The 12,945-nt window shown below is 28.8% G+C and overlaps 1 pseudogene; it reads right to left on the bottom strand.

Annotated features, from left to right (window-relative positions):
• Nucleotides 1-7,056: 7,056 nt before the first annotated feature.
• On the bottom strand, nucleotides 7,057-12,400 carry LOC107841440 (annotated as a pseudogene).
• Nucleotides 12,401-12,945: the final 545 nt, after the last annotated feature.

Here is a 12,945-nt window from a genome sequence, read left to right as displayed (position 1 = left end):
CGAACTCTTCCTCTCTCTTGAAATCATCTTAACAGTCATGGGACTAGTCCTGTCTTCATTCTTCCAAAGGCTAAATCATTTCAACTTCAAAACAATAAACCACCTCCTCAATTTCTACATCTTCACAATTTGCCTAGTCTTTTTCTCCTCGAACGATGTTATTCCAACTTTCATTTAAGAATGATTCATCTTCAATCGCGAGACATCTCACAATGCTTATAGATCATCTTCTTATGTCATTTCTTCCCTTATTGTATACCTCCCCTTCTTCACGATCCAAGGCTTCACATTCGCAGGCATAACTCAATACATACTTCGCATAAACAGCAGCATTCTTAGCTTCTGGCTGATCCTCTATTCCTCACTCAATACTAGCAATGCTTATGTAATGCTAGTCAGTGCACTTGTACCAAGTTACATTACTAGGTACGCAGACGTTATAGCAACCACGTACGGCTCTATTCTTCCTAACATGTGGATTCTTCTTAAAGAGGACTCAAATTCCTCTTGTTTGGAGATGGCTACATTACATATCAGCAATTAAACATCCATTTGAAGCATTGTTGATTAATGAATTTAAAGGCACAAGACATTGTTATGATGGTGACCTTGCTGATCTTTCACCTGGTCTTTTAGGAGATGTGAAGATTAGCCAATTGCATAAGGATGGTGTTGTTATAGGTGGGTTCAGCGGATGGGGTAGATTTTAGTGATTTGGCTTAAGTTTTTTTTTTTTTTTACTTTTGATTAATAAAAATTCAACTAATAGGAAACTGCCACGTGTTAAGTTAAAATTATAATTATTTATCTATTAAGAAGAAGGGTAAATAGGGTCAAATAGGTGGATAGAAGGGCATTTTAGAGCCCAAAGATGGAAGGAGGGTATATTTGTACCATTTTCAATAGTTGAATGGAATTTTAGGCCCTTTTTCGTACTTACAATTCCAAACATGCTAAAATTTAATATTTTAATGAACAACTTTGTAGTTAGTTTTGAGATCTTAACCATCCAACATTCTTCCTAAAAGGTGATCGAAAGACCTCGAACATTCATCATCCTTCCTACAATGTGATGGAAAGGTTGGGTGATCTCTATATATCTGGTTGATTCTTTGCTTTTCTTGGATCTTCAAATGTGAAGGAACTTGTTTTAGTTATGGTAATAACACTTACATTTTATTGCAAAAAAATGCTATTTTTGAACTATTTTTTTCAACTACAACATTTTTTTAAATATTGCACCTTTATGTCAAAGGCTTTGGGAAAAGCCATTTTAGACAGCCTTATTCGACACTTACTTTCATAATTTTTATTTATATAGTATTAGTTACTTGAAAATTAATTAAGGGTGACAAACAGATTTCAAACTAAAAAAAATTAACACGTCCTAATTATTGAGCAGAGGTGACAATTTAAGATTAGTGTTAATGACATTAAACTTAAAATTATTATTTATACAAAGTTTTCTACTTTTTTCACCATACCCTACCCCTTTCACACCGCTTCTATCATCGTCGTTGTTGTAACCATAACTACTCCTCCTATACCACCCCCTCCACACCTTTTTTGTTATTGTCGTTGCTGCTACCATCATCACCACCTCATCATTTCCTCCTTCTACACCATTGTTGTCTATTCTTTTTCTTTCTCCTCCACCTCCGCCACTATATACTACAATAAAATTGATATATAGCTACGAGATGAAATTCATCACTAATTGTTCACTTTTTACGACGAAAATTATATTTCGTATCTAAATACATGAAGCACATACTTTTAGTGACAAAACGTAAAATTTCATAGCAAAGTTTTTGTCCTCTAAAGTTTCCCACCAAAATATATTTTAGTATCATTTTATTGAGTATCATTAGTGACGAATTTTAAGTTTTCAGTGACACCCTTTTTTATCACCAATAATGAATTCATTTCGTGACAAAGTATTTTTTGTCTTGAATTAGTTATAATTTTAGACACAAAAAAAAATTCATCATAAAATATAAGTTGTCACAATAGCGACAAATTAGAGTTCGTAGTTAAATATTGTAAGTTTTAGCTACAAAATTTGATATTTAGTAGCAAAGTTTTTGTCCTCTAAAGTTTCCCACCAAAATATATTTTAGTATCATTTTATTGAGTATCATTAGTGACGAATTTTAAGTTTTCAGTGACACCCTTTTTTATCACCAATAATGAATTCATTTCGTGACAAAGTATTTTTTGTCTTGAATTAGTTATAATTTTAGACACAAAAAAAAATTCATCATAAAATATAAGTTGTCACAATAGCGACAAATTAGAGTTCGTAGTTAAATATTGTAAGTTTTAGCTACAAAATTTGATATTTAATTGTGACCTTAATTTTTGTCACTAATACTATAAACAATTAGTGACGCTCATTTTATTGTCTCTAATTAATCTATGATTCAGTGACAACATAATTTTATCTCAAAATATGTCATCGTTAAGTAGTGATGATTTAGAATTTGTAGTTGAATAATTTAGTTATTTTTTCTACAAAAAAAAATTCATAGCTAAATATAAATTGATCTTTGGCTATTTTTGTTTATGATTATAGAAAATTAATTGTATATTGATATAGCTATAGAAAACAAGACTCGATCTAATTGTGTGAAGGTTGAAGTGAACTTATTGAATAAATTTTTCAGAAGGTATAAAGTCAGTGTGTTAATCTTGTACATGTAAGAAACATTTTAAGTAGACCGAAGTTAAATATGATCAACTAATTAATTAAAGTTTGAAGCTATCATATTGTAAGTTTTAGCCACAAAATTTTATATTTAATTGTGACAATAGTTTTTGTAACTAGTAATTCAAACAATTAGCAACGATGATATTATCGTCACTGTTTAACCTCCAATTAATCACAATGAAATTTTATCACAAAAACTAATTACGACTTAGATTTGGTTAAATTCTTATTAACATACTTAATTTTTTTTAAAATCTGATACTTCTTAAATTTATCTTATCCTAATGATTTTATTTATTTCTAGATTTTTTAAATCTTCTTAAAGTCAAATTTAGTTGATTTAGAATTCTTAAACTAATGAAAAAAATATTAATTTTCATTAAGTTTGATGACTTCTAATAAGAAAAGATTTTTATCATAAATATATTTAATTGATTTCAACTCTTAAATTAGGAAAAAATAGTGAAATTCTGATGACTTCTATTAAGGAAAGGTTTTACCATAAATATATTTAATTAATTTTTAAATCTTAAATATTGGAAAAAAATAGTGAAAAGATAATTTTGCCTAAAGCAAAAACTTTTAATGAAGGGCAAAAAATTCAAATAATGTTATAATTGAATGAGTAGCTTGGAAAGTGATAGTTAGTATACGTAGAAACGTTTTAGTGACATTTTTAATAAAGGCTTATGATTTATTAGCTTATAATTTGGCAATGGAAAAAATGCTATTAGTAATTAATTACCTTATAATTGATATTGTAGTAAGTAGAAGGGAATTAATGATATTTTTGTATAATGTTAATGATTGATCATCTTATAATTTGATAATTGCACTAAGTAGATCTGCACTACAAAATATTATTTTTAATCTATATATCAATAATTATAGTAAAATAAATGTGTATCTTTAATATATACATTAAAATAATATTGATTTATGAACTTATATGATAGTCAAACTAAATAAAGTGTATTAGTGATTTTTTAGAAATATTATTGACTGGACTAATTATACATTGACGGTTATACTAATTGTAAGTATGTTAGTGATATCATTGAGAAATATTACCGAATAATGTATTTACATACAAGGGAGGCGGGGCTCGTGTTAGCACGGCTCCAACATTGATTATATTTCAAGTATTTTAAAGTTAAAAAGTAAATACTTGAAATTTGAAACCAATCAGATACAAATTGTAAGTATGTATGATAAGTTCAGAGACATTTTAAGTCGTTAACTATTGTAATTTATAATATTTTTTAATGTAATTTTAAAATAATATATGTTGCTCTCATTGTTCAAACTTTTGTGGCATTGGTAGTCTATTATATTTTAAAATAATTTAAGTTTTAATTATTGTGATTTATAATAATTTTCTTCTACCCCAATTTAAGTGGCACTAATATAATTTTGAGAATTAACCAAATATTTTATATCTTTCAAAATTTTTATGTTGTTAATTATTGTGATTTATAGTATTTTTTACGTATTTTTATGAAATATATAACAAATTATTTTTTTTAGATATTTTAATTTGCTAACTTATAATACTTTTTATGTAATTTTTAAATAATAAATGTTACGCTCCTTGTTCAAAATTTTGTGGCATTAACAGTCAAAAATATTTTAAAATAATTTAAGTTTATAATATTTTTTCTATTTTAATTTAAGTGGCACTGCTATAATTTGGAGAGTTAGCAAATATTTTTTATCTTTTAAATTTTTCAAGTTATTAATTATTGTGATTTATATAAATTTTTAAGTATTTTTAAAATATATAACAAATTAAAAAAATAAGATAAACAAATTAAAATGAAGAAAATAAATTGAGGCAAGAAAAAAACCAATGAAGTTGTGACAAAGAAGTCATGTTGACATTTAAATTTTTTAAATTGTTAATTATTATGATTTATATTATTTTTTACAGTTTTTTTTTTTTGAAATATAGAACATATTAATTTTTGTAGATATTTTAAGTCGTTAAATATTATAATTTTATAAGACCTTTTATGTAATTTTCAAATAATATAAATTACTTTCCTCGTCCAAATTTTTGTGGCATTGATAGTTAATTATATATTTTAAATAATTTAAATTTTTAATTATTGTGATTTATAATATTTTTTTCATCTATTTTAATTTAAGCGGCACAATGCTTAGACGACCATAATATTTAATTAGGGATGATATAATAATGTCACTATTGAAGCAGCGAAATAGATATATCTTAAATGACTTATAACAACTTATTAGAAGTGATATAGTAAAATAAAACTAAAAAGTACTTGTGAAAAATATTTTTGTGGGACTCACATAATACGTGAAGTTAATTTAAAACACCAAGAGTTAAGTCATCATTTCATATCTATTTTACCTTTTTTTATTAAATATTATTAATTTTTTAATAATTAGATTACTTATAATAAGTAAATTTATGGTTGAAGCAGTTGAAATATACATGTCATAAATTTTCTTATCATATTTTGCATTATAAGAGTCAATTTGACAAATCTTCAAAGCTAAATTTATTTATATTAATTTAATTTTTAATTTAAACTTTAGATGTTAGAAAACAATGAGAAAAATATTATAAGATTTAATATAATTATTTTTATATTAATATAATAAAAAATACATCTTAAAATGTTGATCAAAAGTCAACGCAATTTTTAGTTTTATTTTAAATAATTATTTCAGTACTTAATTTTAGCGATTGATTCAACTATATTTTATAAATGTAATTATTAGCTAGAGGAGTTATTTCATTTAGTAAAAATAAATTTTTTAAGGATTTGGATAAAATTAAGAGAAAAAAAGTGTCTTATTTTCCTGTAACCACATTATTCCCTCTATTATTTCCCCCCAAACTTTTCGCAATAAAATTTAGGCTTGATTCTAATTTGTAAGGAAAACTTTCACTCTCATCTTCCTCTCTGAATTACGGCTGAAGCTTCCAAAATCACCCTATATTCTCTTTGAACTCCGATACCGTAAGTTCACATTCAGAGTAATTAATCATTATGAGTATTTTTTATTAATCGCAAACATGTCTTTTTTTTGCTTTCAATCTACTAACTCCGAGTAGGTTTGGAGATCACCTATTGAGGAGGCCAAGAAATTACCACGAGAGAAATTAACTGGCCTTTTGAATTTCTTGGAAGCTTCTTTAGAAATTTGTGGCATATGCACTGTATGTTATCATTTGAGGTTCTTTAATTTATGTTTATATCGATCTTATTATCCTTTCTTGTCTAATAAGAATCTATGGCTTTTGAGGTTAATGGTGTAGTATGACCCTTGCTTAGCCCTGTCCTGTTGTTTAGGATGGATCCGGATGGAGATGTTTGCCTTTGCTAAACTAATATAACATATTGTCATTTCTAGTTACAATAACAACGCCTTCTTTCAATAATGCGCAAGTGATATGATCTATTCAAAAGCAAAATTAAAATAGGTTGTGTTTGGAAAATAGTGCTTACAGTTTGGTTAATTATTTACCATAGGTTATCAGAGAAATGTTCCAAAATCGATGATTTTGATATGTGGCATCGGCCAGTTTAAAAATGATCATTTCAGCATATAACTTTTCTAGTTGTCATCAACTATAATTATTTGATCTGTCTCTTACCACATTAAGCTATACTTATCTTGTCTTGGATTTCTCTGTCATGTATCTACTTGTTTCTTGCCTCCTTATGCTTTATTTGTTTTGTATTCTTGCTATTGTGCTATCATATTATTCTTTCTTGCAACCCTGCTCTTTATGCTTTATTTACTTTGTATTCTTGCTATTGTGCTATCATATTATTCTTTATTGCAACCCTGCTCCTTATGCTTTATTTGCTTTGTATTCTTGCTATTGTGCTATCATACTATTCTTTCTTGCAACCCTGCTTCAACTTCAAGATCTGTGTAACTTATTAAATTACTTTATTCTAGTTGACTGCCAGTTATTGAGGCTACTAGTTTTGTGTCTCCAAAGTAGGTACCGCAGGTATATGTTTTGCTTGTCCTAAGGGATTTCATCCTTATGGGTCTTGCATTTTGTCTTCCTTGTATTTGTCCTACAAAATATATTTTTTTTGCTAAGTTTTTCTTTTCCAACTGTGTGAAACGATAAAAAATTTTGTTTCAATTCTTTGGGTGATTAGTTTTTCATCTTAAAGCCTGACTATGGAATTTTTCTTATGGTCATTAGTTACTCACCAGCTAGGACTGATTCTAACTACTAAGGCCCTTAAGATTGTTGCTTATGTATTTTGTATAGTTGCAAGATAAATTCGACTGTGAAAAATATTCTTTCTTCCCCCTGAATGCTTTTGTTATTCATTTTGAATTTTCTTTTATGCCTTCAAAGTATCTTTGATTTCTTTCCTTTCACGAAGTCTACCATATAGCCATTCTCCGTTGGTGTAGTGTTCCACAATAAGCATGATCTGCTTTTTCTTAATCTCGTAGCCAACCGGGATCAATTTGGATTCTCCCCAAAGAAGAACTTCCACCTCAATACTGCGAACAGCTTTCTCAAGTTTCTTCATGTCAGTTTCGTCATCCCAAGGCTTAAAGTCCATAAGCACAAATGACTTTCCACTTTCTTTCTTCATTGTAGATGCCTTAGCAACCTCCCTTGCTTCTGTTGCCTTCTTTTTTTCCTCTGTCTCTTCTCCAAAGAGATCAATGTCATCATCATCATCGTTATTATTGGTAGGCTTAGCAGCTTCCTTAGCTGGTGCAACTATAGCAGGAGCAGTTTGGCTTTCAAATCTCACACCGACAGCTTTCCCAGGAAAACTTGATGCAAGTTTAGCAGAAACATCTTGGTACTATTTACTAGCATTGGGATAAACATCTGAACTTCTATTTTTCTCTCTTTTCTGCCATTATCCATTATACAATATCTCAAATTTTATATCGAATTATCATCTTTATCTCATGTACCAAACAACTTCTAATAAGATAAATGGCATAGGTAGATATAAAATGCATCTGTCATTTGATGTGCAATGCATGCAATAGTGATAGTAAACGAGGGATTCGGTCCAAACTTCACAATGGAACCATTCAATTTGTAACTTTTATGATCACTCAATTCTTAGTTGGTTGTTAAGACACAACAAAATAAAGCAAAATTTAAAGATTTCAATCTTTATCCTGTGTATTATTACTATATGTTTAAATATATCTACATATATACTCATTCATTTTTAGATTTAGGTGGTATTTTGAACTGATGTTTTTCATCAGATGATTCCGCTAGACTCAGGAAAGGTCATGGTAGGACTAGAGAGAAAGGTCTTAAAAAAATATAGAAGGCTATGGGAAGCAAGATGAAAATAGAGATCCCAATTGGTAAAGGAAGGCCAAGTAAGCCAATTCAATTAGCCAAACTATCCAATGAATTAGGGATAATTGCTTGGAATTTTCTTCCACTTCCAAGCAAGTGGAAGGAACTTACAAAAGAGGACAAAGATGCAACACTAATTAGATACCACGTAAGGATTCTATACTCTTTTAAAATGTATTACATGTCAAACTACAATCTATGCTTTGAAGGGCTGTAGAGTTTTAAGTTATTAAGCGTGTTAGCAGATGTTATGATTATAATTTTAAATTAAAAGGGATTTTGATTGTTTTTTGTGTTTCTTCAATACTTATTTATTTTTTAGTAGAGGTTTGACATTAATTTGGACGAGCATTATGTGAAAGATAGCTGTAAGGATATTCTGAAAAATAGAAGCCGACAATGGCGCCTACAAGTTAAAACAAATATTTGAAAGTGCACGCTTTATGGAAGAGGCTCGTAAAATGAAAGTCGAACAGTTGACCTCAGAAAATTGGAATAAGCTTTGTGACATGTGGAACGATCCAGAGCACAAGGTAATTTATATTCATGTTATTCTCGTTGTTATTTAAGTTATGATGTTTATATTTTCTTTGTAGAAACGATGTGAAATAAACAAGGCCAATCGAACTAAGCTTAAATCTAATCATTTCATGGGATCAAAAGCGTTTGTAGCAAATCGTGCTAAAATGGTAAGTTATACCATTTAAATTCTCTTTACTAATGACACTTTGGTACTATTTAATATTATGTTGTTTGGTAAAAAAGAGAATAGACATGTAAGTTATCACCTGAAAGAATTGAGTTCTACAAGCATACTCATTATACGAGTGAAAAAGGATGGTCATCTAAAGAAGCTGAGAATAAATATATAAAAAATTATTATTTTAGTAATATTTTAATTCTTACCCACATATGGTTATCTTTACTTTTCTGTTTTTTCTATGAGTTGATTGTTCTTTGTATCTGATTGTTGTGGGTATAAGCAATTACAAATGAGGTATAAAATGACTTATCATATAGTGCTTAATATGACTATGGTTTGTGAGGCCTGTATTTTTTATCATGTCCTGATAAATTAAGTTGGATGTACTACGTGTTTTTAGAATGTCTACTAGTGGAGGTGACCACTCTTTTGATGTACAGGAGCTATTGGAGATGAGGGCAAGATGTAAAGAGGTAATATTAGCTATTCAATTATTTCATAATATTTGTTATAGTATATCCATGGAATAACCCAACCTGTTTTGGACTGAGGTCTAGTTATTGGTGAATATCCATAGAAGTAATTCTGGAACTAATTTCAGGATTATTTGTTATAGTATATCTACGGAAGTAATAATCCAACCTGATTTAGATTGAGGCCTAGTTGTTGTTAAATATCCATGGAAGTAATGCACTAATGCTGGAACTAATTTGAGGAATATTTCATGGCACTTGGGGGTTGTGTGATTCATGAACAATTTAAATACAGATTCTAAATTATCGTAATTAAACGAATGACATTCACTACTGTATATAAAGTAAATACTATAGATACTATAGATACTATTTAAAGTAAATACTATAGATACAACATACTATTTCGGGGGTCTATTGGAAACAACCTCCCTACTTCATCTGAGGTAGTGGTATGGTTTGCGCACACTCTACCCTTTTTAGACCTCACTATGTGGGAATTTACTGGGTATGTTGTTGTTGTTATTGAATTACTAGAGGTTGCCTCTTAGACTTCACAAAATTCAAATTATGGATCGGTTTATGTAAATAAAGTGATATTTGAAGAAACAAAAAGTACTTTAGGTATTGATTAGTAGTATTTGAAGTTAACGCTGAATAAATGATATTTGAAAGCTGAAGTTTGATAGATTCATTTTTTCCTAGCTGAGAAGTTGATGTATTTGCTGGATTGTTTTTATCTAGTTTTTGACATTAAGGGTGTTTTCTGTTGTTAGTATGTTTCCTGTTACATGATTATGATTATGTCACCTTATATAAGGGAAAGTTTCTTCTCATCTATCTAATTTTTCCTGCTTTAATTGTATTGCTTTCCTTTCTTCTTGTTCATTTTTCTATGAATTTTTAGGAGTATCCACAGTGCTCTTTTCATTCTTACGTATTTGATTCTGGCAGCCAACTAAAGCGTCGACAAAAGGCACAAGTTATCACTTCAAGATGAAATTGCAATTATTATTACGTTACCTTTAGATTGCTAGCTGGGATATATATATATATATAGATATATATATATATATAGTGCATGATATAATATATGAACTATATATAACATTTAGGTAGAAAACTGAGTCCCTATACACTTAAACCATTACATAAACCATTACAGCTGATATCAAAATACAGCTGGCAGAGGAATGTTGTAGTTTAAGATCTCCTTTCATTGTGAAAAGTATGTTCTGAACATTTAGTTTGCCCCTTTGACTCTGGGTTTGAGGAATTTAAAGTGGACAGAGTTGGTGGCCAACCAAGGGAAGTCAGAAGGAGGATCTATGACCTACAATTATAATTACCTGAGACCTTAAAATGGCTAGAGATTGATCAACTCTATGATCAACTGCTGACACAAGTTGTGTCCACTGAGGATGTGTTTTTACCACTAATCTTAGTGTCTTCAATTAACTTTAATGTTCTGATTGCAACACCCTGGATCTCTTCTAAACTTTTTGTCGATTGTTCTCTCAATGTTCTCTTCATCAATCCTATAATTGAAATGGCAAATGGCCTTCTTTTGCTATGTTTATATTGGAACCATCAAATTCTTTTGTTATATATAGACAAGTAATGATGAGAAAAGTGATGTTTTAAATTTGTTTTGTGCTAAACTACTTTGGTATTCTTTGTTATACTTATTTTTCTAAAATTTGGCAGGTAATGAGATATCTATGATAGGTGTAGTATTTTGTTTTAATTTAGGCTTAATACATAAACTACCCTTTGAGATTACATCCAAAAATTGCAATTGTGGTTTCAAGATTCTACATTATCTTGTTCATGATTTTCCTCAAGTTTTGCATTTGACATCCATTTTGTCCAAGTTGTGCATTTCTCAGGTAGCATGTAAAGTCATTTTGATTGCCAAATCTATAAGCATCATCATCAATCCTAATTTTCTTTTTTTTTTCACAGGTATAAAATTGAGAGTTGAATGAAGATCAATTGCAATGCAAGCTCAATAAATTGTTCGTACTTTCGAAGAAATCTCTACATATCTGTCTTAGTTTAGGATAGGCGTAATATTTAGTGTTATAGTTCAGTTAGAATTTCTTTGTTTTATTGGACTTGGTTTACTTTGATTTGCCCTGTAAGGAGATATTACCTCAATACAATTTTAGTTGTGTTAATTTGTATGATTGTGGGTGATTTTATCATTATCTGGAGTGTTTTATAATTTTATTTTTAATTTATTCAAGTCTAATTTAAAAAATAATATCACTATGAAATAATTAAGCATTTTCTTGTAATTACTGACAAAAGATTTTATTATCAAAGGTAAATTTTAACAACAATTAAATGAGACTTTAAGACAAATATTTTCATCACAAAATAAACGGTTTCATCATGAGTTTGATTATATTTAGTGACAAATGTTTTTGTCTTAAATCTTTCTTTTTATTTGATACAAATTAATTTTATATTTTGTGACAATTGTAATTGTCGGTAATCATAAAATTTAGTGACAATTCTATATCGTCAGTAAAAAAAGTATATTTTTAGTGACAAAATAGTAGATTTAACTACAAAATTATTTATCTTTATTATAATAATAATTGTTACTAATTCATACATTTAAGGACGAAAATATTTGTTGTATACAAAAAGTTGTCATTAGTGATGAAAATATATTTGTTCAACCAAGAAATATATATAACTCTAGAGACAATTGGTGTCGTCCCTAATTGAACTAAATAATTAGGGACGAAGAAATTTTGTCGGTATCAATAACTTTTTAGTGACAAAAGCATATCATCAACTACAAAAAAAATTATATTTTTACGAAAACAAATTCGTCATAAATATTACACATTTGGGGACAATTTTTTTTTTGTAGCTAATTTAATTTTTTTAACGACGAAATACTAAATCGTCTTTGTATACTTTCAGCGACCCACTTTTGAAGACGATTGATTAACGAAATTTTTTCATCACGCTAAATCTTTTGTGACAAAATACGACTTATAAGTGACAAAATCATCCATCCCTGATGATTAAATTTGTTGTGGTGTATATCAACACTGCAATAATTGCACCTTCTCCTTTAGTCTAACCACCAGCAACATCACATCCACCTTCACCATAACTTTCCTCTTCTTTATTGGCTCCTCCTCCATCATATTTTTTTTAAAAATTAAGCAATTATTGAAGTTGTTGCAGCAACAGGCAAAGTTGTTGCAACAATAATCTTAGTTGTTTTAGCAACCTTCGTAGTTGTTGAAGCAACTGCCTTAGTTGCTATAACAACTTCAATAGTTGCTACATCAACTATCGTAATTATTGTAACACAACAACTGATAGTGATTGTTGCAGCAATTACCGTAACTACTACAACTACTATCATAGTTTGAAGCAGCTATTGTAGTTGTTAAAGTAACCATCGTAGTTTCTTAATTTTCTGCATAATTTCTTCAATCGCTTAAAAAGGATAAATTTTCTTTTCAAAGTCTCAAAATAAAAAATAAAAAGATAATTCATAAAAAGAAAAAAAAAGAATGACGATAAAAGAGGAAAGAAAAATAAGAAGAAAAGACTAATGGAGGGAAAAATCTTAAAAGAGAAAGAAAAAAATATGAAGAAGAAGGTGGGGGGAAAGAAGGAAAGAAAGAAAAAGAAGGAAAGATTGAAAAGATAATTAAGGAAAAAAAATTAGATTTTGATA

The sequence above is a fragment of the Capsicum annuum genome, chromosome 9, assembly GCF_002878395.1.
Source record: "Capsicum annuum cultivar UCD-10X-F1 chromosome 9, UCD10Xv1.1, whole genome shotgun sequence".
In the NCBI taxonomy this organism is placed as follows: Eukaryota; Viridiplantae; Streptophyta; class Magnoliopsida; order Solanales; family Solanaceae; genus Capsicum; species Capsicum annuum.
Note: the sequence above shows the minus strand (reverse complement) of the source record. Positions and strands in the feature narration are given on the sequence as shown.